At 44.7% G+C, this 27,072-nt stretch overlaps 2 protein-coding genes across 2 annotated transcripts in view; both read right to left on the bottom strand.

Annotated features, from left to right (window-relative positions):
* The window catches only part of LOC120995069 (C4b-binding protein alpha chain-like), a 362,014-nt gene extending 353,432 nt beyond the window's left edge, over positions 1–8,582 (bottom strand). The window contains exon 1 of the mRNA XM_040424050.1: positions 8,489–8,582. The gene's annotated coding sequence lies outside the window, so the exon portion shown is untranslated. The remainder of the gene's footprint in view (positions 1–8,488) is intronic.
* LOC120995068 (C4b-binding protein alpha chain-like) overlaps positions 1–27,072 on the bottom strand; it is a 694,048-nt gene that overhangs the window by 353,432 nt on the left and 313,544 nt on the right. The window lies entirely within an intron of this gene.

The following is a 27,072-nucleotide window of genomic DNA, read 5'->3' as shown; positions in this document are numbered from 1 at the left end:
ACAGTTACAAGAAACTGAGGCCATTACAATACGGCCCGCTGATAAAGGGGGGGCAGTGGTTGTTCTTAATACAGTAGACTACAACGAAGAATGTCTACGCCAACTAACAGATATTGAGACATATTCCCCATTAAAAAATGATCCATTGGAGGGTTTTGAGCAAGACCTGAAACTATTGTGTACAAAAGGTCTGGAACTTACAATAATTTCGAAACAAGAATATGACTTCATTCTGGGGACACAGAGGAGACTACCAGTCTTCTACTGTCTCCCCAAAGTGCATAAAAGCCTGGAAAAACCACCAGGCCGACCGATAGTCTCGGGAATTGGCTCAATATCATCTAATCTGTCTAAATTCATAGACGTACAGATACAACCGGTTGTTAAGAAAACATCTTCCTATATCAAGGACACAACCCACATTATTAAGATACTGGAAGAAATGCGCACTGAGCCAGGGTGGATCATGGGAACTCTTGATGTTCAGTCACTGTACACAGTGATTGACCATCAACAAGGTATATTAGCAGTAGGGGAACAACTTAGGAGAGATGGATCAATGAATGAAGCATGTATTGATTTCATCTTAGAGGGTATAAATTATATTTTGACCCACAATTATTTTTATTTTGAAGGCAACTTCTATTTACAGAAGTGTGGGACCGCCATGGGAACCAGATTCGCCCCCAGCTATGCCAACCTTTTTTTGGCAGAATGGGAATTTAACACCATCAAGCCCAGGCTGGGGGTGGATCTGGTCCTATGGCGGAGATTTATAGATGATGTCATTTTTATTTGGAATAAAAGTAGAGAGGAATTAGATTCTTTCCTGCAAGAAATTAATCAAAATCAATTGAATTTGAGATTTACTGTAAGTATTGCAGAGGAGACAGAATTTTTGGATCTAAAAATAAAACCAGTAGAACAAAGATATATATGCAATACATTCTCGAAGCCTACCGCAAAAAATAGCTTTATACAATTTTCGAGCTGTCATCTACCAACCTGGCTGCTGAATGTGCCATATGGCCAGTTTCGCAGAATAAAAAGAAACTGTACACAGGACGATGATTTTGAGGTAGAAGCGATTAAGATGAAAGATCAATTCATGGAGAGACAATATCCCGAAAGGGTGATCAATTCAGCTCTAGAAAAAACTAGAAAATTGGATAGAGGCACCTTTTTCATGAATAAGACGGATAGAACTGATGAATCACAAGATAGTGAAGCTATCAATAATAAAATTATTCTCCCATTTAACAATAGTCACAAACGATTACAGAAAATCATTAAAACCCACTGGCATCATCTGCTTAGTGATAAAAAGATAGGACATCTATTATCAACTACCCCGGCATTAATATTCACTAAGGCACCCAATTTAGGCCTAAAAATAGCCCCATCAATTAAAACATCCAAAATAACGAAAAAGGAGAATACAATTCTGGGCTCCTGGATGAATTTAAAAGGCTTTTTTAAGTGTGGGAAGTGTATGGCGTGTAAGGTCAACCCCACACCTAGAAAAACCACCAATATCTCCTCATCACAAAATAAATTTATGTGGGAGATTAAGGACTGCCTAACTTGCAACACGCCAGGAGTTGTCTACCTTATCCAGTGCCCCTGTAGGAGACAATATATAGGGAGAACAAAACGCCCCTTGAAAACCAGACTGGCTGAGCATATAGCTAACATAAGGAAAGGCTATGATAAGCATTGTCTATCAAAGCACTATAAAGATATACATAACAAAGATCCCTCCGGCTTGGTATTCACGGCACTGGAGAAGGTGGTCAAACACTGGCGTGGGGGAGATTACATCAAACAAATGTCCAGGATAGAATCCAAACATATATACCAGTTTGGATCTCTGTTGCCAGTTGGTTTGAATGCTGACTTGGAGATCTTTGGATTCTTGTAGACTGGGTGCCCCCGTTCTGACTCTTGCGACTCAGTTTGGTCGTTTATCGACACTGTGTCGCGGACTCGGGTGTGGGCCCCCAGTCTCATACACATCTAGATAATGAGGTACAGTCCAACCATCAATATCTGCACATCTGAAATCTACCTGAATGAGCGCCTTTTTATAAAACAGCCCTTGGATCTCTCTCTCAACCTTTTTTATATATATTTTTTTATATATTTTACATATTTTTATAAGTCGTTTTAGTAATTTATCTATCAAGATGTTGCACCACTTACAATATTTAAAATATGGATTACACATTGCTTTGTATTTTGGTAGTTTTATCGGATTTTAAACGTGTGTGATATGCATATACGTATATATGTGTACACATAGTGTATATGTATATATATTTTGTATGATTATAGTTTTTTATTTATTTGCGTTGTGCATCATATAGGATAGTGCATAAGTAAGATTATATCCAGTGCGTTTAATTATGAAGTAAGATAATATCATTTTGTGCCATTTATGCAGTATAATGAGTATATTACTCTTGAGCAATATGAAACTACAAATTGGATCTCTGTAGGACATGTAGAATGTCATGAACAATGTATAGTATGAAAAAACGCATACAAGTTTACAAAAAAACCGCACTGAAAACGCATGAAGAAACGCAGGAGATTTATTTCAGCTGAAAGTCAATCAAGTTATTCAGGATTTCAGGCAAGTTGAAGATATAAAAGGCGGAGTATGACAGGTGTTGCAGTACCACTGACGAAGGGAAGGAGTTCCCGAAACGCGTCTGGGCCGCACACCTGTAACAGAAGCACCTCCGCACCTTATGCATGGCCATGCAAACATCAATTTAAATCGGAGGAATATGGATTTCTAGGACGCCAAACATATTATTTGCCGAACAGCGCTTTGGGCTATCCAGGACACCTACTGCTTCCGTAATCCCGCGATATCTGGAGACAGCGAATTACAGCAGTCACCATCCAGACGCCGGAACGATCCACCTGCAGCTTACCCACCGCACACGTCCACAGAGACGCCCTCGCTATTGATCAAAGAGGAAGGTAGGAACATTACAGTTGCAGTTTGTATGCGATCAGGCATACTATTGAATGTGTACGGCTACTAGACCGTACTACTGTTAAAGGACAGTGAAACTTGTGTTTAATCACTAGCGGCAATTGTTGAACTTAGCCGCTCCATTACGTCATCACCACTGGAGCCGCATATATCAGCTATTATTATCTACTATCGCTATTGAAGGACATTGTAGCCTGTGTTCACACCATAGGAACAATTGTTGCGTTTAGTTGCTGCTACGTTATCAACACTGGAGCCGCGGATACAAGCCAGCACTATTGATTGATCAAATCATCTGCACATGGGATATATGCCCTTGGCTACATTCTATTGTGCTGGCTGAATACTTATTAGCTGTTCCACCACAAGTGTTAGATTCCACACAGTATCCAAGTTTCTTGACTAGTCACTGTCACGACTCTTATCCCTATATGTGGTATTTTGTATGTATTTTATCCCTTTATTTTATTGAAATGTACACGTGTTCCAAATTGTGATTTAATAAATATTTTATCCCTATTCTATTGGTGCTAGTGTTGAGTGCTCGCCCTAAAACTTGATTTTTCTTTAAAAGTACTACATGTCCGACTTTTTCGTCTGGCGGCCTCACGCCGTGCACTGCCATGCTGCGCCGTAGCTCCACTCCCGCTATAGTCAATGGGGAGTGGCAGTCCGGCAAAATAGCGGCAGGACGGATCTGACAGGGTGAACAGCCTGTCGGATCCGTCCTGCTGCGAGTGTGAAAGGAGCCTAACAGTCCTTACAGGAAAATTCTGGCACCGGCAAGGGAACTAAAGTACCAGCCTTGCTGGTGAACTACTGGCCGGGTGGCAACCCAAGAACACAGAACAGACATATGATAGTTTTGTTCCGCATCCAATTCCCATTATTGGGGGATTGGATGCGGCCCCTTAATTACAATGGGGCCACAAGAGATGCAGACAGCACACTGTGTGCTGTCTGCATCTTTTTCCGCTCCATTGAAAGTAAGGGGTCCGCATCCAATGCCCCAATAATGGGAATTGGATGCGGAACAAAACTATCATGGTTTGATGGGGCTTAATCACTTTATTTAATCAGGTTACCTAAAGAAGATGGCCCAGGAGAGATGGGAACACGACACTGACTGGAGTCCTTTCCTGCAGTCAGTGACGTGTTCCCGCCTCTCTGTAGCCCTCTCCACGCCCCCCTTCCTCCCCAAATGTGACATTTATTTCATTGGTGGCAGTGGTGATGTCCCTCCCCTCTCCAGCAGCTTAAAGCTCCCTTACATGCTGCCGCTGCTGCAGGGGAGGAGGGACCTGCAGTGCTCCAGCCTAAAAAAAATACCTAGTAGCCATTGGCTCCTGAACTGAAAAATTTAGGAGCCAAATCAAATTTTTAGTCGCCAAATCGAAACTGAATCAAAATTTTGGTATCGTGATCAGATCGGCGTAGGGTTGTTTTGAAACCAAAATTTTGATTCGCTTTCGTCACCATAAAAAAGTATTACGATACTCAATACCGCGCAAAAAAAAAAAAACACCAAAAAAAGCTGCGTGCATTTCGCATTTTATGAAACATTCGGCCCATAATAGAACAGTCCTATGCTATTTTTTGGGGTGACAAGGTAACTAAAAAATGGCAAATGCTCACCGCATAGGAGATATTTTTGAATAATTTAATAGTTTGGACAGCGCTATGTAATATGTTTATTTATTTATTGTTTATATATTTTATATGTAAAATTGGGAAAGGGAGGGATTTAAACTTAATATTTTAGGGTACTTTCACACTAGCGTTTTTCTTTTCCGTCACTGAGTTCCGTCACAGGGGCTCTATACCAGAAAATAACTGATCAGGCATATCCCCATGCATTCTGAATGGAGAGTAATCCGTTCAGGATGCATCAGGACGTCTTCAGTTCAGTAATTTTGACTGATCAGGCAAAAGATAAAACCACAGCATGCTACGGTTTTATCTCCGGCGGAAAAAAAATGAAGATTTGCCTGAATGCCGGATCCAGCATTTTTCCCCATAGGAATGTGTTAGTGCCAGATCCGGCATTCAAAATACCGGAATGCACCCGCACTAAATCCGGACCTATTCACTTCTATGGGGCTGTGCACATGAGCGGTGATTTTCACACATCACTTGTGCGTTGCGTGAAAATCGGAGCATGCTCTGTTGTGCGTTTTTCACGCAACGCAGGCCCCATAGAAGTTATTGGGGCTGTGTGAAAATCGCAAGCAAGTGCGGATGCGGTGCGATTTTCACGCATGGTTCCTAGGATGAAAGTCTATTCACTGTATTATTTTCCCTTATAACATGGTTATAAGGGAAAATAATAGCATTCTGAATACAGAATGCTTAGTAGGTGGTCAATATAATAAACATTGGTGGCGCAGTGCGCCCCTCCAACACCCCAGTATAATAAACATTGGTGGCGCAGTGCGCCCCTCCAACACCCCAGTATAATAAACATTGGTGGCGCAGTGCGCCCCCCCCCATCACCCCAGTATAATAAACATTGGTGGCGCAGTGCGCCCCCCCAATATAATAAACATTGGTGGCGCAGTGCGCCCCCCCTCAAAATAATAAACATTGGTGGCGCAGTGCGCCCCCCCTCAAAATAATAAACATTGGTGGCGCAGTGCGCCCCCCCTCAAAATAATAAACATTGGTGGCGCAGTGTGCCCCCCCATCACCCCAGTATAATAAACATTGGTGGCGCAGTGCGCCCCCCCTCAATATAATAAACATTGGTGGCGCAGTGTGCCCCCCCATTACCCCAGTATAATAAACATTGGTGGCGCAGTGCGCCCCCCCTCAATATAATAAACATTGATGGCGCAGTGTGCCCCCCCAATATAATAAACATTGGTGGCGCAGTGCGCCCCCCCATCACCCCAGTATAATAAACATTGGTGGCGCAGTGCGCCCCCCCTCAAAATAATAAACATTGGTGGCGCAGTGCGCCCCCCCCATCACCCCAGTATAATAAACATTGGTGGCGCAGTGCGCCCCCCTCAATATAATAAACATTGGTGGCGCAGTGTGCCCCCCCCCAATATAATAAACATTGGTGGCGCAGTTATTATTTTTAACCCTCATTGGCACTTCCGACTGTGCCACCAATGTTCATTATACTGGGGAAGGGGGGGCGCACTGTGCCACCAACGTTTCTTATACAAATACAGGAGGCGGGTGCCGGAATCAAATAGCCGGCACCCGACCTTTGTGACAGGGGGCTGCGATCAGCTAAAATTAACCCCTCAGGTACCGCACCTGAAGGGTTAACTCAACTGCCGCTGATCGCAGCTCCCTGTCACAGAGGTCGGGTGCCGGCTATTTGATTCCAGCACCCGCCTCCTGTATTTGTATTACAGGTCAGTTTTCTTCATTGGTGGCGCAGTGGCCACAGCCCCTCCCCTCCTCCTCCCGTCTATTCTTATTGGCGGAGGCGGCGGCAGCAGCACAGGGGGGATGGAGAGACTCCTCCTGCGCTGCTGAGAACTATCATCATCTCCTGTGCCCCGCCGCTGTATTCAGCAGAGCTGCCGGAGTGTGCAGGAGGAGGAGCGCTACATGTGGAGGAAGCCCTGTCTCACTGCGCTGTGGGACAGGCGGAAGTGCGCCGGTAAGCTCCTCCTCCTGAACGGTACAGTGTGCAGGAGAGGAGGAGCGCTCTGAAGGATGGCCGGGGATTGCAGATTTCAAAACGCAAATTTGATGCAGTTTTACCGAAGATCTCTCCCTTCCATTGAAGAGTGAAATCACCTTAAAGGGAACCTGTCACCTGGATTTTGTGTATAGAGCTGAGGACATGGTCTGCTAGATGGCTGCTAGCACATCCGCAATACCCAGTCCTCATAGCTCTGTGTGCTTTTATTGTGTAAAAATTTGATACATATGCAAATTAACCTGAGAAGTGTCCTGTACTTGAGATGAGTCAGGGACAGGACTGCAGGTTTGCATATGTATCAAATCGGTGCACACAAACGTATTTTTTGTCAGATTTTTATTTTTTTTGCCTGTATGTGGAACCATTCATTTCAATGGGGACGCAAAAAAAAAACAAAATGACTCCATGTGCATTCCATGTCCATATGTCCACATGGCTGTTTTGCAAAAAAATAAAACATGTCCTATTATTGTCCGCATTACAGACAAGGATAGGACTGTTCTATTAGTGGATGGCCATTCCATTCTGCAAAATGCAGAATAAACACAGCCTGTATCCGTGTTTCGCGGATCCGCAATTTAAAGAGACTGCAAAACACCCAACGGCCGTGTCCGTGTTGACGGATCCATTACTCCCATTATAGTCTATGGGTCCGTAAATACCATGGATGCAACACGGATGCCATCCGTGTTTCATCCGTGTTTCATGGATCATTAGGAAAAGATGCTTTGAAAATTATTTTTCAGCTATGCAGGATCAGTGAAACACGGATGACACAGGGACAGCAAAAAACAGGCACACGGACCACGCGCGGATCCTTCACGGAGGCATCACTCACCACTTTTTCACACATTTAAGCATAGACACAGATGTATGAATGAGGCTATAGTCTATAAGAACATTTGGCAAGAAAATTAAGGATGAAACAAACATCAGAGAGGTTCTGTGTAGACCTGGTCAATGAATTCTTGTTAGTAGTTCTTTTGGTTCAGGCTCAATGAAAAGTAGATGTGTGACAGAAAATTCTGTCTTGTTAGGCTTCCTTCACACACAGATTTAGGGCTCGTTCACACGAAGCACTACAAATTGCGTATCCACGAAACACAGATGGCGCCCGTGTGCCTTCCGCAATTTGCGGAATGGAACAGGAGGCCCATTATAGAAATGCCTATTCTTGTCCACAAAACGGATAAGAATAGGGCAGGACTCATAATCTTTGCGGGGCCACGGAACGGAGCAACGGATGCGGACAGCACACAGAGTGCTGTCCGCATCTATTGCGGACCCATTGAAATGAATGATTCCGTATACAGACCAGAACACAGAAAACAGCCCATATGCGTAACGCAAAATACGTTCGTGGAGAAAATGCTATTGCTGCAGTTTTGATGCATGTGTGTCCTGCATTACTGGTCCCGGAGCTGGCGTTTTTTTCCAACAAAAAAATGCACCAATAAAAGCAAAAGTGCCGAAAAATGCCACAAAACTATGTGTGAATCCACCCTCAGGGAGTCCCAGTATTAAAAATCTGCACCATTCTTTGTTGGTTTAGGACCCCGAACTCCCATATTAGACCAATAACCATTCCCAAATAACTGACATGAAACTAAACTCTTGTCTATTCCAGACATTTGTACCAAAACCCATTATCATGCCAGTATAAGAAATGGTATTAGAGCCAGTTACCCTAACACAGTATCTAAGTCATCACACAGCACAATACACTGCTAGCGGTACCGTTATCTGAAATGAGAACTGCACAGATACGGCTATCTCCTCTATACAGACACATATGGTGACAGTTCTACGTATTGTACCTGTATTCCCCTCAGCAGCCAGCCTCTCTCCGCCCGGCGTGCTACAGCTGGACTGATCTTCACAGAGCAGCAACTCATTTAGTTCACATTCTTGACTAAGTGGGGGGGGTTAGAGATATAGCAGCTTCAGCAGGATCGCTCACTAGCTTTTTACATCCTACTGCTGGAGAAGGAAAGGAGAAACACAACCAAGAATCGAAACCTAGTTTGACACTAGTGTTATTAGATGGGGCCGGCTCGCGGTAACATCAAATGTGCTTCCAAGCGTTTTTCAAATCAGCTACTGAAACACTGTGTGCACAATGTGGATCTTTTTACATTACATTTTCAGCAAATGGCATTTATCATGTAGAGAAAGTTAATACAAGGCACTTACTAATGTATTATTATTATCCATATTGCCTCCTTTGCTGGCTGGATTCAGTTTTCCATCACATTATACGCTGCTTCTATCCAGGTGTTTTGCAACCACCCAGCAATCCATCAGCAGTGGTCGTGCATGTTGTGGTCGGCGGGCGTTTCAGGTAGCATCCGACCATGCAGCATCCAGAGAGCTCTGGCAGGCTATTCCTTACAGGAACAACCTGCCGGATCTCTTTTACCGCTAGTGTGAAACTAGCCTTAGGGGCTCATGCACACGAACGTGTGTGGCCCGTATGGCGGCACTTGAATGGGTCAGTAATCTATGAGATACACAGCGGTTAGGAGCGGAGGCACGGAGCAGAAGCTTACGGAAGCACTACAGAGCGCTCCTGTGGGATTTCGGTCCATACTTCAGCACCGCAAAAAAATAGAACATATTCAATTTTTTTTGCGGTGCCGACTGAATCATGCAGATCGCAGGCCCATTAAAAAGTCAGTGGGTCTACATCGGCAAACGGTGAGCACACGGCCGGTGCCCATGCATTGCGGAATGCTATTTGTGGTCCACAAACCGGGGTGCACGCGTTTGTGTGCTTGAGACCTAAGGTCACAATTCACAGGAACCATTCCCTATCAGCCTCCTCAGGACACAGTGCTGCGGGCTGCAGGGCGGACTGTACTACACTGTACTGCTATTCACTCCACCAAATATCATGTGCTTGTTCTTATTCACACTGCTGGACAATAATTATAAGTTATAGAATACACATTCTAGGGTTTTTCGGTTAGGTTTTTGCTCTACTTTCCTATTTTTCACGATATAATTGAGGCTACTTTCACATCTGCGTTTAAGTTTTCCGGTATTTTGATCCAGCAGAGGATCTTAATACCGGAGAAAAATGCTTTTGTTTTGTCTCCATTCATTGTCAATGGGGACAAAACGTAACTGAACAGAACGGAGTGCTCCAAAATACATCCGTTCTGTTTGGTTGTATTCCTATACTGGAGAGCAAACCGCAACAAGCTGCGGTTTTCTTTCCGTCATCGGATGCGGAGCAAAACGGATCCGGCATGACACACTATGCGAGTAAATGGGGACGGATCTGTTTTCTCAGACACAATAGAAAATGGATCCATCCCCACTGACTTTCAATGGCGTTAATACTGGATCCATCATTGCTATTATAAAGATAATACAACTGGATCCGTACATAACGGATGCAGATGGTTGTATTATCAGTAATGAAAGCGTTTTTGCTGAGCCCTGCCAGATCAGGTAAAAATTCTAGTGTGAAAGTAGTCTTAGCTGTACTGTATATAATATAACAGTAGTGGTGAAAATTACAGATATTGTCATCTTTGTTGTATAGTGACTGTCCTTTCAAAATATTAATAAAGATCAAATCCAAGGAACTAGTAAAGCCTCTGTGTAAGGGCTCATGCACGTGGCCATAGCGTTCTTTTGCGGTCTGAACATCATGGATCCGCGAACAGCACATGGGTTTTGCCCCTTTTAGCTAACTGCCACCCCTTTTCAAGCGAGTCCAAAAGAATTGGAGAACACCTACAGTACTGAGCAAAAGTTTTAGGCAGATGTGGAAAAAATGGTGCAAATAAGAATGCTTGTAAAATAGAAGTGTTAATAGTTTATCAATTAACAAAATGCAAAGTGAATAAACAAAAGAGAACTCTAAATCGGATCAATATGGCTTCAATTCCTCTGGGCACACTTGCACACAGTTTTTGAAGAAACACCAGCTTGGAGAACACAAACCACAGATCTTGTGTGGATGTAGTCTTGCTCACATCCTTCTGTCTCATCGGGTAATCCTATAAAGGCTTGATGATATTGAGATCAGAGCTCTGTGAGGGCCATATCATCACTTCCAGGACACCTTTACGCTGACGATAGTTCTTGATGACATTAGCTGTATGTTTAAGGTCGTTGTCCTGCTGCAGAATAAGTTTGAATTTAAACTACGTATATTAACACTTCCATTTTTGAAAAGATTCTTACATTGCAGCATTTCTTCCACAACTGCTTAAAACTTTCACACAGCACTGTAGTTGCATCAAAATGCACCAATTGTGGCCACTTTTTGAGGATCAGACACATTTATGGCAAATTTGAGGATCAGACACTTAATAAATCTAGATCAATATATGTGGGAGGGAATCTCATGATCTCTTGGGTGAGGATGGGTGTAGACTGACAGACACCATTCTGAAATTAGTTTGCGATGTAAGAGCACATGTGTTGAATGTGTCTGGCAAAAAAACTATTACAGACACAAGCCAGAGTGTTGTAGGGAAAGTATAGGACAGATTTAGTTAGGCTGATTGAATCACTAGGTAGAAAACTCAGGGTTTTATGAGGCAGGGGCTGCAGGGGCTGGAAGTGGAAAGCTTCACATTACATCAGCCAAACTCCTCCAGTGCCTGCAGAAACATCTTTTTCCAGCAGCGAATCATCTTTTTATTTTTAAAAACTTGAAGCTTCTACAGTTCATAAGTGTTTTATTGGCATTTTTCAGGCAATCCCAGCACCGCAGCATACATTTTGCTGGTCCAGTACCCCAGAGCAGGGGTATCTGTAAATTGTTTATTATGTAATATATTGTAATGTAACATCCCAGAGTATGTCGCTAAACTCTTTCTCCCTGCTGGATCATGTCAGGTGTATATGTATATTGTCATCTAGTGTGATCTAACAATGCATTCTTCCATTATATGTATTTTCCAGGCCTGTATAATGTATTTGCTGTAATTTCCATGTACACCAGCAGGTGGCAGCAATATGTTCAGCAGACCATAGCCAGTTTAGCATATCTAGACTGGAATAGTCGATTACAGTCTAGCTCCCCCCTCTTTGGGGAGGAGTGGAATGTTCCCACATCCTACCTCGTGGGGAGGAGAGGAAGTTAAGTGTTAGTGTTCCAGGTCTCCCTGGAAGGGGAAGGCTGTGTTGGTAGGAGCTCCCAGAAACAGGGATCCCAACCTAGGATCCAGCCTCGGCTGAGGCCAAGGATCACTCTTCCCAGCCTGAGTCTTCTACCTCAGCTGGTGACAAAGCAAGCAGCACCTCCAGATCTACAGACCTCCAGGACAAAATATACCCTGCGAGCAGAACTGTGAGTGTTAATCCAAAGACCAGGAGAAGCCAAATTCCTCCTCCAGATAGTCAGGCCCATATCAAGCAGAAGACAGACAGAGCAGAAGATAGATACCTGCCAGATTCTTTAGGCATATGTTAAGTGGCATATGTTAGAAGCAGAATACATATTGATTCCTGCCACATATTGCCAATACCTGCTGGGACCCAAGACTATTGCTGTACCCGTATGGATTCAAGCTGCCATTAAGTAAAGACGAGTTGGATTATATCATTAGTCTGGATCTCATTCCTTACTACCAAAGTTCCTCAGTTACTCCTACTAACAACACTCATTTTATCGCAAGTGAGCCAGGATCCAGGAGTCCAGCCGTACCAAGGTAGGAGACACCGTTGACACAATACCTGCTACACAGAGACATTATCCCCCTCTGGCATTCCTCACCTGGTACGTGAGTTATTACATCTTAAAGGGCCCTGTTACAGTACCTGCGCAAGCTGCAATTGGCGTCACAAACTACTCATAGACTTATATGCACATATCCTGACCCACTGCATCATTGGCCACCGTACCCGTGTCCTGCTCAAGTGGCGTCACGAACAGGATCGGATCGAATTGTGTGCCTATCCCTGTCCAACAGAACCGGATCCAATTCTGAGCTAAAACGGACCTAATCGCATGCTTTACGGTATTGCAAGAGCTGAAGATTGTGCCAAAACGTTGAAAATGGACTTTATTACTTTTATTGCTGGACCAGAGAACGCTGCATTGTGCGAGTCAGCACTACAAGGGTTAATCGGCCATGTTTCCCTCATGGCGCAGCATCTCTATGACTTTCAAGATGGCGAAGATAGCGAATACACACCTCTTCAAGAAGTTGTTGTAACCGCACCCAAGAGATGGGAAGAGACAAGGACGCCACCTCAAGAGCGCGAAACTATCGAATACACCCCCCAGAAGCGGGAAAAATTAGTAACTCCCCCTCAAGAGCGCGAAGATGCCAAATACGCCCCCCTGGAAGCGGGAAAACTAGAGACTGCCCCCAGTGAACTTTCTATTGTGAGCCGAGGGGATAAAGACTCCACCCTCTGGGCTACACCCTTAGCTTTGGCAGTCTGCTGGATAGAAGAAGCAGTAAAGATGCCGTTTCCCCAACCCCGGTGGAACCAAATGTCAATTGGTGTAGAGCCGGTGTACGAGGAGCACCCGTCGGAGATCCAAGTCTCCCAGTTATCAAAGAGAAGTGGTCTCTCTATATTCGCTACCAGTCCGGAGGCAGTGGATTCCTCCCTGGGCAAGAAATCTGTGCCGCCTACCTTGGCCAGTATTCCGTAGGTTCCTGAAAAAGCCGCCGCTGAAGTCCAGGTTCCTGATACAAAGAGCCCGGACCTGATTGAGTTCCCGGAGGCTGTGGATCCCTCCGCCCTGTCAAGTGCCACCGCGGAAGGCGACGTACCAGTGGATGGATGTCGACGTCATGCCTGTTCCCGCGGAGGACGCCGCTGACGCAGCTACCCACTCCATCGACAAGACGGCGTTACAGATAAAGATGACACCCCTTCACGGCATCCAGGAGCACCGGAACCGGACGCCCGGCCGCGACTACAGGTAGGAGCTGCCGCGCTCCCTAAGGCCCCGGACGGGTCCGTGTCCGCCCCTGCACCACGTCCTGAGACCCCAGCACCTGCCACCAGGCCTAGGCCTGCACCGCGACAGTCACCTACTGGTGCGGCGGAGGCGGCTGGCGTTTCCACTCCGCCGCCCAGCTCCACTCCCAGCAAGTTAAAGAGCCTGAACCCTGAGGTGCCCCACGAAATCACCGCGTTTGCCCAGACGACCAGGGAGTATAAATCAGCCGTCGAAGAGTGGGTCAAGCAGGTGATCGATGACCTCCAGCCAGGAGATCCCACCTTAATCAGGCAAACAGGGACTGTTTTGTGGTTCTCTGTAGAACGAGGGGTGGGCTTTTTGCAAGATAGCTACTCCGGTACCGAAATATTTGTGGGCCGTCGCTCGGTCAAGAGACATTACCTGCCCCAGGCCCGGCACAACTTATATGTGGGAGACCATGTCGAATACACTCCCATGCGCTCCCTACAAGGACCATTCGCGGCTGGAGTCACTCTGCTAGATAAGCCGCTCACCCCTGCCGTCGTCCCAGAGACCTGGCAGGAAGATCCAGGCTCTGCGGGCAAGGTGAGGGGCCTCCAAGAAACACCGGATGGCCGTTTGCGCTTCAAAGAACAACCCCAACCTGAGCCAGCACCTCTCATCCCGGATCTGGCAGCGCCACCAACCCTGAGGGTAGGACAGATAAACAATTCTGTCCTTACATTTAACCCTAAGGTATATCCTTATGTCATGCCCCCATACGTCCTGCCTTGGAAGCAACCCCAGCGACCTGCTTCAACCCTTCCTGAGCCCCTTCAGCCAGAGGTTCTGTCCCCCTCTGTGCCGGCTGGAGATCCCGGGCTACGGCGAGTAACTGCCGCATTCTCCAGGCTGTCAGCACAGCCAGTTCCTGCAGCCACCAGCAGAGGGCAGTGGCATACCACAACGGCAGCTACAATGAGCTACCATCAGAGGCAGGAACGTCCTCTCATGAGGTTTAGCAGCTCCAGCAGCGATGAGGAGCTGGACACCTTCCTCTAAGGTGTCCCTCACTACAGAAAGTAAAATCTGTGACATTTGGGAGCCACTCCATGGACTGATTCCTGACGGGTGAGGACCTGTTGGCCTTTTGTGTGGTTTTTAATATTTTTTACGTTTCAGGTTGCCCTGTTTAGTCCTCACCCTGAGGGTCGTGCTCAGTTAGGACTCCCCCCATCATTTAACCCCCTCACGTCTAAGTTCAGTGTTTTATCCCCTTTCTCAGGTTACCTGATAGACTGCTGCTCTTATATGACCTTTTATACCTTTTGGATTATAATTAACTTTAGCCCTGTGGATTACAATGGACTTTTATCAGATTCTACTACAAGCACTTCCAGGAATAAGGACTCAAGTTATTGTTGAGCCTATCCTTGCCTTAATAAATTTGCACTATTTTATAAAATTGTTTGCAACATAAAAGCTTGCACCCAAAGAAAAGACTCAAATGATACCTGAGCTCTTTGTGATTTCATATTATTTAATATTTTTGCACTAAGTACCAGTTACAAGCTTCATAGGGACGCTGAAGACTAATGGCCTACACCCGGTGATATATACACATAGGTACCCAGGGTAGGACCAAGTGGTAAGTCCTGGCAGATCCAGTAGTTACACAGGTACCCCTGCTGCTTCGGGAATCGTTAGAAGCCCTGGGCTGCTCCTTCCCGCTTGTTTAATGTTCAGGATTGTTCCCATCCTGAGGTGTCTCATTTCCAGGAGATCCATGGGACCGTACTGCCCTCCTCCTGTGACATTGCCAGAAGTTTACGGAGACGATAAATACCTCCCCTTCTGAGCCTTTTGCCTAAGGTAAGGCGCCTCAAGCCTTAGAGACATATTCTAGCTACCCCACAGTCATCATAGTGATCGTGCTTTAAGCCAAATTTCTTCAGACTATGGTGCAGGGAAGGGAATACAGGATAAAGCCACCCTTTCATTTGCGGGCATTCCATTACATAATGGTGGGATTATGGAGTAAAGACACCCCCATGCTTTCTTTGATGTCTACAGAGCTCAGGACATACAAAGTCAGTCAGTAAAGGTTTTGGTTTGTGCAGTATTTAGGTTACCTGGTTATACCTAGAGAAGGAAACTGTGTGTTGGACACCTTACTCTAGCGGGCAGGAACCTGCACGGCAGGAAAGCCGTTTTATGTTTTGTCTATGTATGTCATTATTTGTAATTCACACAGCACTCTGTATTTATTGGGTACCCAGAGCTGATTCTTTCTCACCCTCCTAAGCATACGCCGAGGACGGCTTACCTTAAAGTAAAGGGGTATGTAACATCCCAGAGTATGTCACTAAACTCTTTCTCCCTGCTGCATCATGTCAGGTGTATATGTATATTGTCATCTAGTGTGATCTAACAATGCATTCTTCCATTATATGTATTTTCCAGGCCTGTATAATGTATTTGCTGTAATTTTCATGTACACCAGCAGGTGGCAGCAATATGTTCAGCAGACCATAGCCAGTTTAGCATATCTAGACTGGAATAGTCCATTCCAGTCTAGCTCCCCCCTCTTTGAGGAGGAGTGGAATGTTCCCACATCCTACCTCATGGGGAGGAGAGGAAGTTAAGTGTGAGTGTTCCCAACCTAGGATCCAGAGATCCCAACCTAGGATCCAGCCTCGGCTGAGGCCAAGGATCACTCTTCCCAGCCTGAGTCTTCTACCTCAGCTGGTGACAAAGCAAGCAGCACCTCCAGATCTACAGACCTCCAGGACAAAATATACCCTGCGAGCAGAACTGTGAGTGTTAATCCAAAGACCAGGAGAAGCCAAATCCCTCCTCCAGATAGTCAGGCCCATATCAAGCAGAAGACAGACAGAGCAGAAGATAGATACCTGCCAGATTCTTTAGGCATATGAATAGAAGCAGAATACATATTGATTCCTGCCACATATTGCCAATACCTGCTGGGACCCAAGACTATTGTTGTACCTGTATGGATTCAAGCTGCCATTAAGTAAAAACGGGTTGGATTATATCATCAGTCTGGATCTCATTCCTTACTACCAAAGTTCCTCAGTTACTCCTACTAACAACACTCATTTTATTGCAAGTGAGCCAGGATCCAGGAGTCCAGCCGTACCAAGGTAGGAGACACCGTTGACACAATACCTGCTACACAGAGACATTATCCCCCTCTGGCATTCCTCACCTGGATGGTATTGCACGCAACACAGCCGCTACATCTGAAGCTTTGGGTTCACGGTCCAACCAGGTGCCCTTTTGTGGGGCAGGGGTGTAGTGGCTTTGGACTAGAAGATCCCTTAGACTGCTACCTTTCCTAAAAGTGACCTGTGGATAGTCATGGATGACCTCCCTGATGTCGGGGTCCATTAACAGGATAGGCCAGTGTTTTTTCAGGATCTCTTTCACATGACCTGATGCCCCATCAAACGTGGTAATGAGGCGTACTTTCTGATCCTCATTTTTCTTGCTACCAGGGGTGAGTAATTTGGTGCGGTCAGTGGAGAGGGCTGTCTGAAAGGCCGGTCTGAGTGTATGGTCTGGGTAACCCCTAGATAAAAAACTTTCCCTCAGATCATCAGCTTGTTTAATAAATTCCGATTTCTCAGAACAATTGCGGCGGAGTCGCAAGTACTGTCCCCGCGGGATCCCTCTTTTCAGTGGTATCGGATGGCTGCTATTCCAATGCAACACCGAATTTGTTGCAGTTGGCTTTCTATAGATGGTAGTCGAGAGCTCGCCAGAGGTGTTTTTATAAATACACACATCAAGAAAGAGTAGGTTCTCTGTGCTTGACTCATGTGTAAATTTTAGACCAATAATATTGGAGTTCAGTTGTTGGACAAAACTACTGAAGGACACAGAACTGTCATTCCAGATGATGAAAATGTCATCTATGTACCGGGCCCATAACAAAATGGGTCCGCTACACAGCAACGAATCATCACTGAAGACGATGGTAGACTCCCACCAGCCCAGGAGCAAATTTGCATAAGATGGCGCACATGAACAGCCCATAGCTGTGCCCCTGAGCTGGTGGTAAAGTCTGCCGTCAATGAGAATAAAATTATGGGTCAGCAAGAAACGGAAGAGTTTTAAAACAAATTGATTATGATCATAGAATTGTTGTCTTCTCATGCTCAAAAAATGTTCAATGGCTTTCAGGCCTAAATCATGAGGGATTCAAGAATAAAGAGCTTCCACGTCAATGCTGCCCAAAAGGAATTAAAAGGAATTGCATTAATGAAGCTTAAAATTAGAATTTTGTAAAAAAAGGTTCAATATTCTAGGTTCAAAGTGTGACACTAGTAAGCTAATTAATCCATACCCCCTGAGCAAAGATACCTCAAAATTATGAGTTTGGGGTATAAGCCATAATCATCCAAATTATAACAAATAAAGGCTTGAAATATCTCACTTTGCATGTAATGAGTCTATCACATATGTTAGTTTCACCTTTTAAGTTGCATTACTGAAATAAATGAACTTTGCACAATATTCAAATTTTTCAAGTTTCACCTGTATAATCTCCAGGTTTAGAGTACAATATACTAGACTTCTTGTACTTATCTAACAGTTTTGTAATCCACACAACCGATACATATATCCATTAATGCTTTTGCTCACATTGGTTGCTAACACTGTCCTTAGAGAAATGCAGCCTTAGCTTTGCGCTTTACTGTAGAAAACGTGGACAGGAACTGTAGGCAAATCTTGCTTCTATTGGTTGCTTGTAGAGTCCATAGGCTGAGTTATCACCTTTATCTCTAAGAGACTTTCTCTATAATCTGTCACTCTGGGTCACTTCTATTCTTCTCTTTCAGGACAACCCTTGGTCTGCGCACAACTCCGAGGGGTGGCTACTTTTCAGCTTTCTTAGGCCAGTTTCACACTGGCGTTTAGGGGAACAGCCTGCCGGATCTGTACTACAGTGTACACACATGTGCTGCTGGAAGTCCGACTGGCCCAAGTCACTATAATGGGGAACAGTCAGAGATCCGGCCGCAGCATGGCAAATATGCCAAGAGGTGGCCGGACAAATACCGCTGCACAAAGCAGTTTTTCTCCGGCCCCCTCTCGGCATATTTGCCATGCTGTGCCCGGATCTCTGGCTGGTCCGCATTATAGTGAATGGGAACGGGCAGACTTCTGTCAGCACATGTGTGCACAATGTAGTATGAATCCAGCAGGCTGTTCTTCTGCCAGAACAACCTGCCAGAAAAGATAAACGCCAGTGTGAACTTGTCTTATCTGAGTAAACTCTTCTCTTGTCTATCATGAAAGTCCTGAACTCTTCTTCCTCAGACTGACTCCTCACTACTTCTAACCCCCTCCTATTTATATTAGTGATGCCACCACCACCTAGGAGTGACTAGGGTGTCTACATGCACTATGCATCATCCTGTTATAGGAACTTGTAGCTCAATACACAGCATTATATTACAGTTTGCACCATGGACCTATTGCAATTAACCTTCTGTATACACGGCCCCACTACTGTTACGGAGTGGGACACTGCAATAGTACAAAACGCAAAATGATGAACATGCACAGATAGGCGATACTTATGAGTTGGATATAGTCCTTGAGATGGACTGCCTTTCTTATTATTCTGCTAGCAGGCATAACATAAGATGTTTCTCTGCACAATTCTAGTTGCTCCTCGGATCCTGGCTATATGTTTTCTGAAATTGTCTGTCTTTGGCCAGAATCTTCATCCTGAACCACAGTTGGAAGTGTCCCTGTTGCTTCATTTTTTGTACTTCCAGTATCATAGTTTTAGATGACCACATATTGCAACATCTCTTTCTTGTGTTTGTCTCAGATGTCTCAGATTTCTCCTTAGTCTTCTTCCTTCCGTTGTTACAATTTCATAGGGCCGAGGTCTAAATTTCTGGACAAGACTTTTGCCAGTATTTGTCATATTTACCTATTGGCTACAACCGTACATTGTCATTTTTCTGAAAATCAGGCTGATCCTTAGCCAATTTATTGTAATAGAAAGATTTCCTATCTTGATTTCTTTTCAGTTTATTTCTAACATTTCCCACACACCTTGGTTTTAGTAGTTGACTAGCAGTTGGTAAGAGTGTCCTCTGTGACAGACTGCTGTCTAGGCCTTGTGTGGGTGTTTCTGTGATCTAGTATAGACAGGTATATACCTGTCCCTGCCTGCTTTGCTTTCCACATTTGGCTGTTTTTACTGCTGACTCTGCTTTGCCATTACTTTGGGGGTATCTATCTGAGAATACACTATCAGGAATGCCATATCTGATAAAATGGACCTTGAGTTTTTTAATTACTGTCCTTGCCCTTATGTCCTGTAAATATTACACTTCCCAGAAAATGTTGCATAGTTGTCAGATATTCTTTGTCATTCCATGTGAATGCCTAATATAAAGAACCTCTGTCATTTTCAGTTTGAATTTATCCAAGTTCAGCTTTATGTTTTGCTCAACATCTATTATTGCTGATTCCAGATCTTTACCTTCTCCCACAATTAGGATATCATCTGCAATTGTTTTTACTCCAGAAAGTCCATCTAGGTCTTACATCAATTTCTGCTGGAAAACCTCTGGAGAAGAACCTAATCCGAGGGCATTCTCAGCCATTTATAACATCCAAATAGAGAAGGAAATGCTGTCAATAAACTTGATTCTTCATCCAGCTCCACACGCCAGAATCAGTTTTTTACATTCACATACAGAGAATATTTTTGTCTTTGATAGATCTGGTTGAATGTCTTCTATTGTAGGCATTGGATAATGATTTCTTTTCAGAGCTTTGTTCAATGGCTTTTGGTCAATGCACATTCTTAACTTGCCTGATGGTTTCTTTACTTTAACCAAACTCCTTATCCAGTGTTTGTTCTCATGCACTGGTGCTAACATGCCTCTGCTGTGCAAACCTGGAGTTCCACTTTAAATGGTTGCAGTAAAGCTATAGGCACTCTTCTTGTTAGCAACCTAGTAGGCTGTATTGAGTGATCAATTTCTAGTTGGTATTTTGCCTTCCAGGCACCCAAAACAAATCAACATGTTGCAGCCAGTCTCCTTAGCTCTGTTACATATCTGTCCACATTCTCCCTAACCTCCTGATTTCTTGGGGGAAAAAAACGATATCTCTCCACAGTCTCATTCTTTTTGGGGTCACAATGTTTATCAAATGCCTGCAATATGTCTGCCAGAGATCCACATACAGGGTAAACTCTTCCTTCCAGTGTCTCCAAATCTGTGACAGATTGGAAGAGGTGACATCTAGTCTTTGAGGGGGGTGCACTGCACACTCCATAGTGTAGTACTGACAGGGACTCTGTGCGTACAGTTGCTGTGGATCTCTGTATAGGCTCAGCCTCACACAATCTGTGCTTGCAGGCAGCAGACTTGTTATTCAGAGTTTCTGTAAGTTGGTTCTTCCACACTCAGTCTTTGGTACCAGACAGCTTTATTACAGTGAGATATCAACCACCATTACACATGTGTTTGCTCTACCAACCAACAAGTCCTAGAACAACAGTTAGAATGCATCAACAAGAAGGGAGACCCCTAGAGGCCAAACACAGCATATAACATATTGCTACAGTCACCTCCTCTTCAGCACCCCTATCCAGCTCCCAGGCAGTGCCGATGCAAGGATTTTTGCCGCCCTAGGCAAGATAAAAATTGCCGCCCCCCCTTATCAGATGATCTGCCCATATCATGACATCACATATGTTCCACCCCTTTCTCAGCTTTTAAATTAAAAGAACTGCTATGTTTCCCTTAGGGTTAATCAAGCTTCTTGTAGCTGTCTCTTTTTGCGGAATGGAGCATTTGTTTCCTGTACCCGGCCGGACTGAAAGGAAGTGCACACTAAGTGAGCACTTCCTGTCAGTCCGGCCGGGTACAGGAAACAAAAGCTCCTGTACCGCGGACCAAACAGAGCTCGGCCATGCTACATTAACAACAGCACAGAGCAGAGACAGCAGGCGCAGGCAGGCTGCGCAGCACTGAGCCGGCGGTCGGAGATTCTTTAGACCAGGCTCAGCCGCTCAGGCGGCGCAACGAACTTATATAACCAACGTTTTTTCGTTTTTTTTTATCCGCAACGGGCGCCCCCTGCTAAATGGCGCCCTAGGCGACTGCCTAGGTCGCCTTACTGGTAGCGCCGGCCCTGCTCCCAGGTCCTGTCCAACACACAATTATCGTCAGAGTCCTCACCCTTCCTGTCACTCTTCTCAGATATCTTATTGTGAGCTCCCCTCCTGATTGCCTGCTCTGTATTTTGCCTGATTGTTACTGTAGCTACCACTGACCCTACCACCACCACCACCACCGTGGTTATGGTTACCACTACTACCACGACTATTACAGCTATGCATGGGGTCCCATACCTTCCCCTGAACCCCTCTTCATAAGAGTCCAAACGCTGACTGTTCTCATACAACTCATCAACAGAGAGACTCTTTTGACTATTTCCAGTAGTGCGTGGTGGGGCTTTGTTGCCTCCCTTTAAGAAAGAAATAAGACAATCCACTAGGAGTGGGCAGTGATGACAGAGAAGATGCAACTAAAAGGTTTCTTTGGAGTTACAAGGATGAGGAGCAACAGGAATGCTGTGACCCCTGGCTCGAAGGCACAGTGTCCGACTCTGAAGTGACCTCCACATCATCCTGCTGTGACTGAGAGGAGGATTGAGCCATCTAGTCCACAATCTCATTCTATTTGTCCTCAATAATAATGTTGTGGTTTTTAGGAGCCAGGAAGAACTGTGGCCTATAAGGTGGCCTTTTGTTTCACCCCAAAAAGGATTGCAGGACACGCCCGAACTCCACTAAGCCATGCCCCTTCCCAGTAACGGTGCTAAGCAAAAATAGGAAAAAAAAGCTGTGAAGACTGTAGGGCAAGCTGCGCGCGGTCTGAGTGCATCTCTCACCCTCAATCAGTCACAGAGTGACATGTTGGCCATCTCTACTTACTGACTGGAGGTGAAAGAAAGCTTCAGTCAGTCAGTTTGTGGCTGTAGCCCATGATCAGACAGCGCTCCCTAATAATCTTCCAAAAAATCTTTCAGTGAAAAAGTTATGATATGGCATGTCTTTTCAACTAGATGCTGTGATTTTCTCTCCATATAATCGTCTTATGCTTATTCAAGTCAATCAGCCCAGATCCGCAGCACAGAGTTCAGACGGCCGGTACCATTGTATTGTCTGCTGTTTGCGGTCCAGAACATGGGCATGGCGACCATAAGGTTGTGTGAATGAGCCCAAAGGATAAGTTCACACACCAATATCAGTGGCAGAAAAATCAGTAGCAGATTACTGGCAGATTACTAACTGAAAACATTTTTGGTGGCAGATTTCTTATTTGATGGTTGATTTAGAGGAGTATTACAATAGTTTTAGAAGAGTATTTTGGTAAAGATTTGGAAGAGTATTTAGAAGAATATTTATAAGAGGTTTTGCCAGCGTTTTTCTTATTCAGCCCCTTGAAATATAATTTAGAAGCCTTTTTTGTGGCAAAAACACAGCTAAAAATGCTTCTAAAACTGCTAAAAGCACATTTACTAAGCTTGCTTTTTTTTGGAGTAGAAAAAAAAAACTGGTGTTTTGGCAAGGTTTGTCTTTAATTTGTGCCTCATTTATTATACTATCAAGTTTTTCTTTTTTGGTTTAAGTCTGACATCTAGTGGTCGTTTTGTAAGACAGATTCATAGACTAACTGGTCTAATGCAAATGAAATTGTGGCACAAGTGAGTGGAAAATAGGCACACATCTCCATGAAAGTAGGCAAAATGTGGCACAACTCGAAAAGTACACCTGCCTTGGAGTGGAGTAGAAATGAGACTGTTTTTACAACTAAATTGGGCACAAGATAAGGTGCACCTACATACTGTAAATAGGACAGAAAATAGGCGCAAAAGTTTGAAAACTTTTGAATTAGTCTTAAAACTCAAATTAGGTTCAACAGGCCCAAAATCAGTTGGTAAATGATACTGAAAAATAAGACAGTCGTAAACAGGCTTTTTACTCATGAAAAGAGGCGCAGACACTATAGTAAATGTGCCCTCTAGTGTTTCCTGCTTCCCCATTGACATCAATACAAAATCCACTGATAATCCACTTCTAAAAGAAGTAACATAGCACTTCAGAAATTAATCTCAATTTAGAGGCGGAAAAAAATTATTTATGAAATGTTATTTCAATTGATGTCAAAGAAAAGCTATTTATGGCATTTTGATGTTGGATTTCACAGTGGAAAATGGCCATTTTCCATGATGAAATTGTGTGAACAACGTGTCAAGGTACTGCAGATCATCTAATGAATGAGAGAAACATTACTTTGTTGGGTGATCTAAGGTGCAGACACCCCAATTAGTGTTGAGCGAATCAAGTGGATTTCCACTTAAAAAATCAACTACCAAAGTTATTCAACAAAGTCACGTGCAACTTCACAAATAAATTACTTCGGCTCATCGGAGCCCATACATTCTAATACTGTACAGAGGCAAATTTTCCAAAGTTTTAAATGAAGCGACTTTGGATGAAGCATCCAAAGCTCGTTTTGCTCAACATTAACCCCAATCATCATTTCTGGGCTGCAAATTGTGCTGTTTAAACATCACTCTGCTTCACAGAAAGAATGCAGCTGGACAAGGTATAGCAGTAGCCATTGTTCTTCCCCATACTGTAGAGGTGATAACTGCATGTAAATGCAGCTCTTCACTAACGAGCAGGCAATTGTTGGAAAGAAATGTTTTATTCATGACAATCGCAATGGCGATTCCTCATCCTCATACAGTGAAGGATATCGCTGCATGTAAATGCAGCAGTTTCCTTCACTGAACAAGCAGCCGACTGTCAGGATGGAACACTTCCTTCCCAACAATCAGCTGTAACATTGTGTGGTGTAGACCCGCCTTAAGGCTGCATTCACACAATAGTGAAAGAAAACGGCGATGAAAAACGCTCACTGTCCGTTTTTCATGGCCATTCTGCATCCATATGTGCATCCATTTGCTGGCCATTTGTCCATTTTTAATGGCCGTTTTGATTATTTTCATTGTTGTTTTTAGCATGCCAACCCCTGCAGTGCCCTCAGTACACCCCCACAGTGCCCCCTGTATATACTGTAAATACCACCCACAGTAAGCCTTATATATAAAACCCACCCGAATAGTGCCCCCTGTATAAAAAAAAACACCTAATAGTGTTCCCCTAGTCCCCCCTCCTGTTCATAGCGCCACTAGTTTTGCTGGGTACGGAAGAAAAACACTTGTGAGTATTTTTTTAACTCCTGAAACAGGTTCTATGTTGGTCCTGCCAAATGTGGGACACGCGTCGCCCTCATTGAGATGATGCAGCAACTAGATCTTGTACAGGTCCCATTTGTGCATAGCCAGTGTCTGATAGATGGTGGTTCGACTAACCCCACTTCCCTGTGACAGATGCTGGGTGCTATGATGTGGCGTCGTCCTGAAGGACATCAAGACGGGGATTGTTGCCTCATCTGTGGCAGTGTTTTTAGATCCACTTTTTGGCAGGTCCAACACAGAACCTATTTGATGAAATTTGGCAAGAAATTTGCTAGCTATGCCATGGTGAATGGGTGTTAGGGTGCTGCCAAGAATAGAAATTCACTGCAATGACTTGGGTGCTTTACTCCCCAGTGATCAGCACAATCTTGTGTGTTCATCTCATAGCCATATCTGTTTCTGTAACAAAGAGAAAATTGATAATAACTTTGACAGGGATAAAGTTGCATCACCTGGTTCCAAGATGGCAGCTTTCAAAATGTTGGACACCGCCCCTCATATATTTACAGACACCATTTGGCTTCATATAGCAGATGAAGAGAATCAGCACACTAGTTGGGAGGAGAATACTGACCCAGGGGCGGGCTGGGATGGGGAGTAGGGAAGCAATTGCCCCCCACAGGCCGTTCTAAAAAAACATCCACTGGGCCGTTATTAACAAATAATTTTTAAATATTTTTTTTATTCCTTAGGGCCTGTGGTGATCGGCAGTGCGGCCCTGGATGTAATTGCAGCGGTGGTGGCGGCGGGCAGTAGGAGATGAGCGCTTCCATTGTGGAAGCGCTCATCTCCATATTCATAATCGCCATCCTCAGGACAGCGATACAGATAGCTGTGCTGTGGGGCAGGGGAGGGAGAGGCATGTCCCTCCCCTGTTCTTCTGATAGGCCGCAGGCACTAATGCCTGCAGCCTATCAGAGGCCAGCTCAGGCGGCGCGATGACGTCATTATCATCTCACCGCCGGAGCCGGGCAGCACACAGCGCAGGACACAGGGCGGAAGAAGCCTGCATCGCATCGCTGCTGATGGAGGTAAGTATTAGTGTTTTGTTTTTTTTCTTTGCGGCAGGAGCTGGCACTACAGGGAGTGCAGAATTATTAGGCAAATGAGTATTTTGACCACATCATCCTCTTTATGCATGTTGTCTTACTCCAAGCTGTATAGGCTCGAAAGCCTACTACCAATTAAGCATATTAGGTGATGTGCATCTCTGTAATGAGAAGGGGTGTGGTCTAATGACATCAACACCCTATATTAGGTGTGCATAATTATCAGGCAACTTCCTTTCCTTTGGCAAAATGGGTCAAAAGAAGGACTTGACAGGCTCAGAAAAGTCAAAAATAGTGAGATATCTTGCAGAGGGATGCAGCACTCTTAAAATTGCAAAGCTTCTGAAGCGTGATCATCGAACAATCAAGCGTTTCATTCAAAATAGTCAACAGGGTCGCAAGAAGCGTGTGGAAAAATCAAGGCGCAAAATAACTGCCCATGAACTGAGAAAAGTCAAGCGTGCAGCTGCCAAGATGCCACTTGCCACCAGTTTGGCCATATTTCAGAGCTGCAACATCACTGGAGTGCCCAAAAGCACAAGGTGTGCAATACTCTGAGACATGGCCAAGGTAAGAAAGGCTGAAAGACGACCACCACTGAACAAGACACACAAGCTGAAACGTCAAGACTGGGCCAAGAAATATCTCAAGACTGATTTTTCTAAGGTTTTATGGACTGATGAAATGAGAGTGAGTCTTGATGGGCCAGATGGATGGGCCCGTGGCTGGATTGGTAAAGGGCAGAGAGCTCCAGTCCGACTCAGACGCCAGCAAGGTGGAGGTGGAGTACTGGTTTGGGCTGGTATCATCAAAGATGAGCTTGTGGGGCCTTTTCGGGTTGAGGATGGAGTCAAGCTCAACTCCCAGTCCTACTGCCAGTTTCTGGAAGACACCTTCTTCAAGCAGTGGTACAGGAAGAAGTCTGCATCCTTCAAGAAAAACATGATTTTCATGCAGGACAATGCTCCATCACACGCGTCCAAGTACTCCACAGCGTGGCTGGCAAGAAAGGGTATAAAAGAAGAAAATCTAATGACATGGCCTCCTTGTTCACCTGATCTGAACCCCATTGAGAACCTGTGGTCCATCATCAAATGTGAGATTTACAAGGAGGGAAAACAGTACACCTCTCTGA

The sequence above is a fragment of the Bufo bufo genome, chromosome 3, assembly GCF_905171765.1.
Source record: "Bufo bufo chromosome 3, aBufBuf1.1, whole genome shotgun sequence".
In the NCBI taxonomy this organism is placed as follows: domain Eukaryota; kingdom Metazoa; phylum Chordata; class Amphibia; order Anura; family Bufonidae; genus Bufo; species Bufo bufo.
This window is presented reverse-complemented; position numbering and strand designations above follow the sequence as displayed.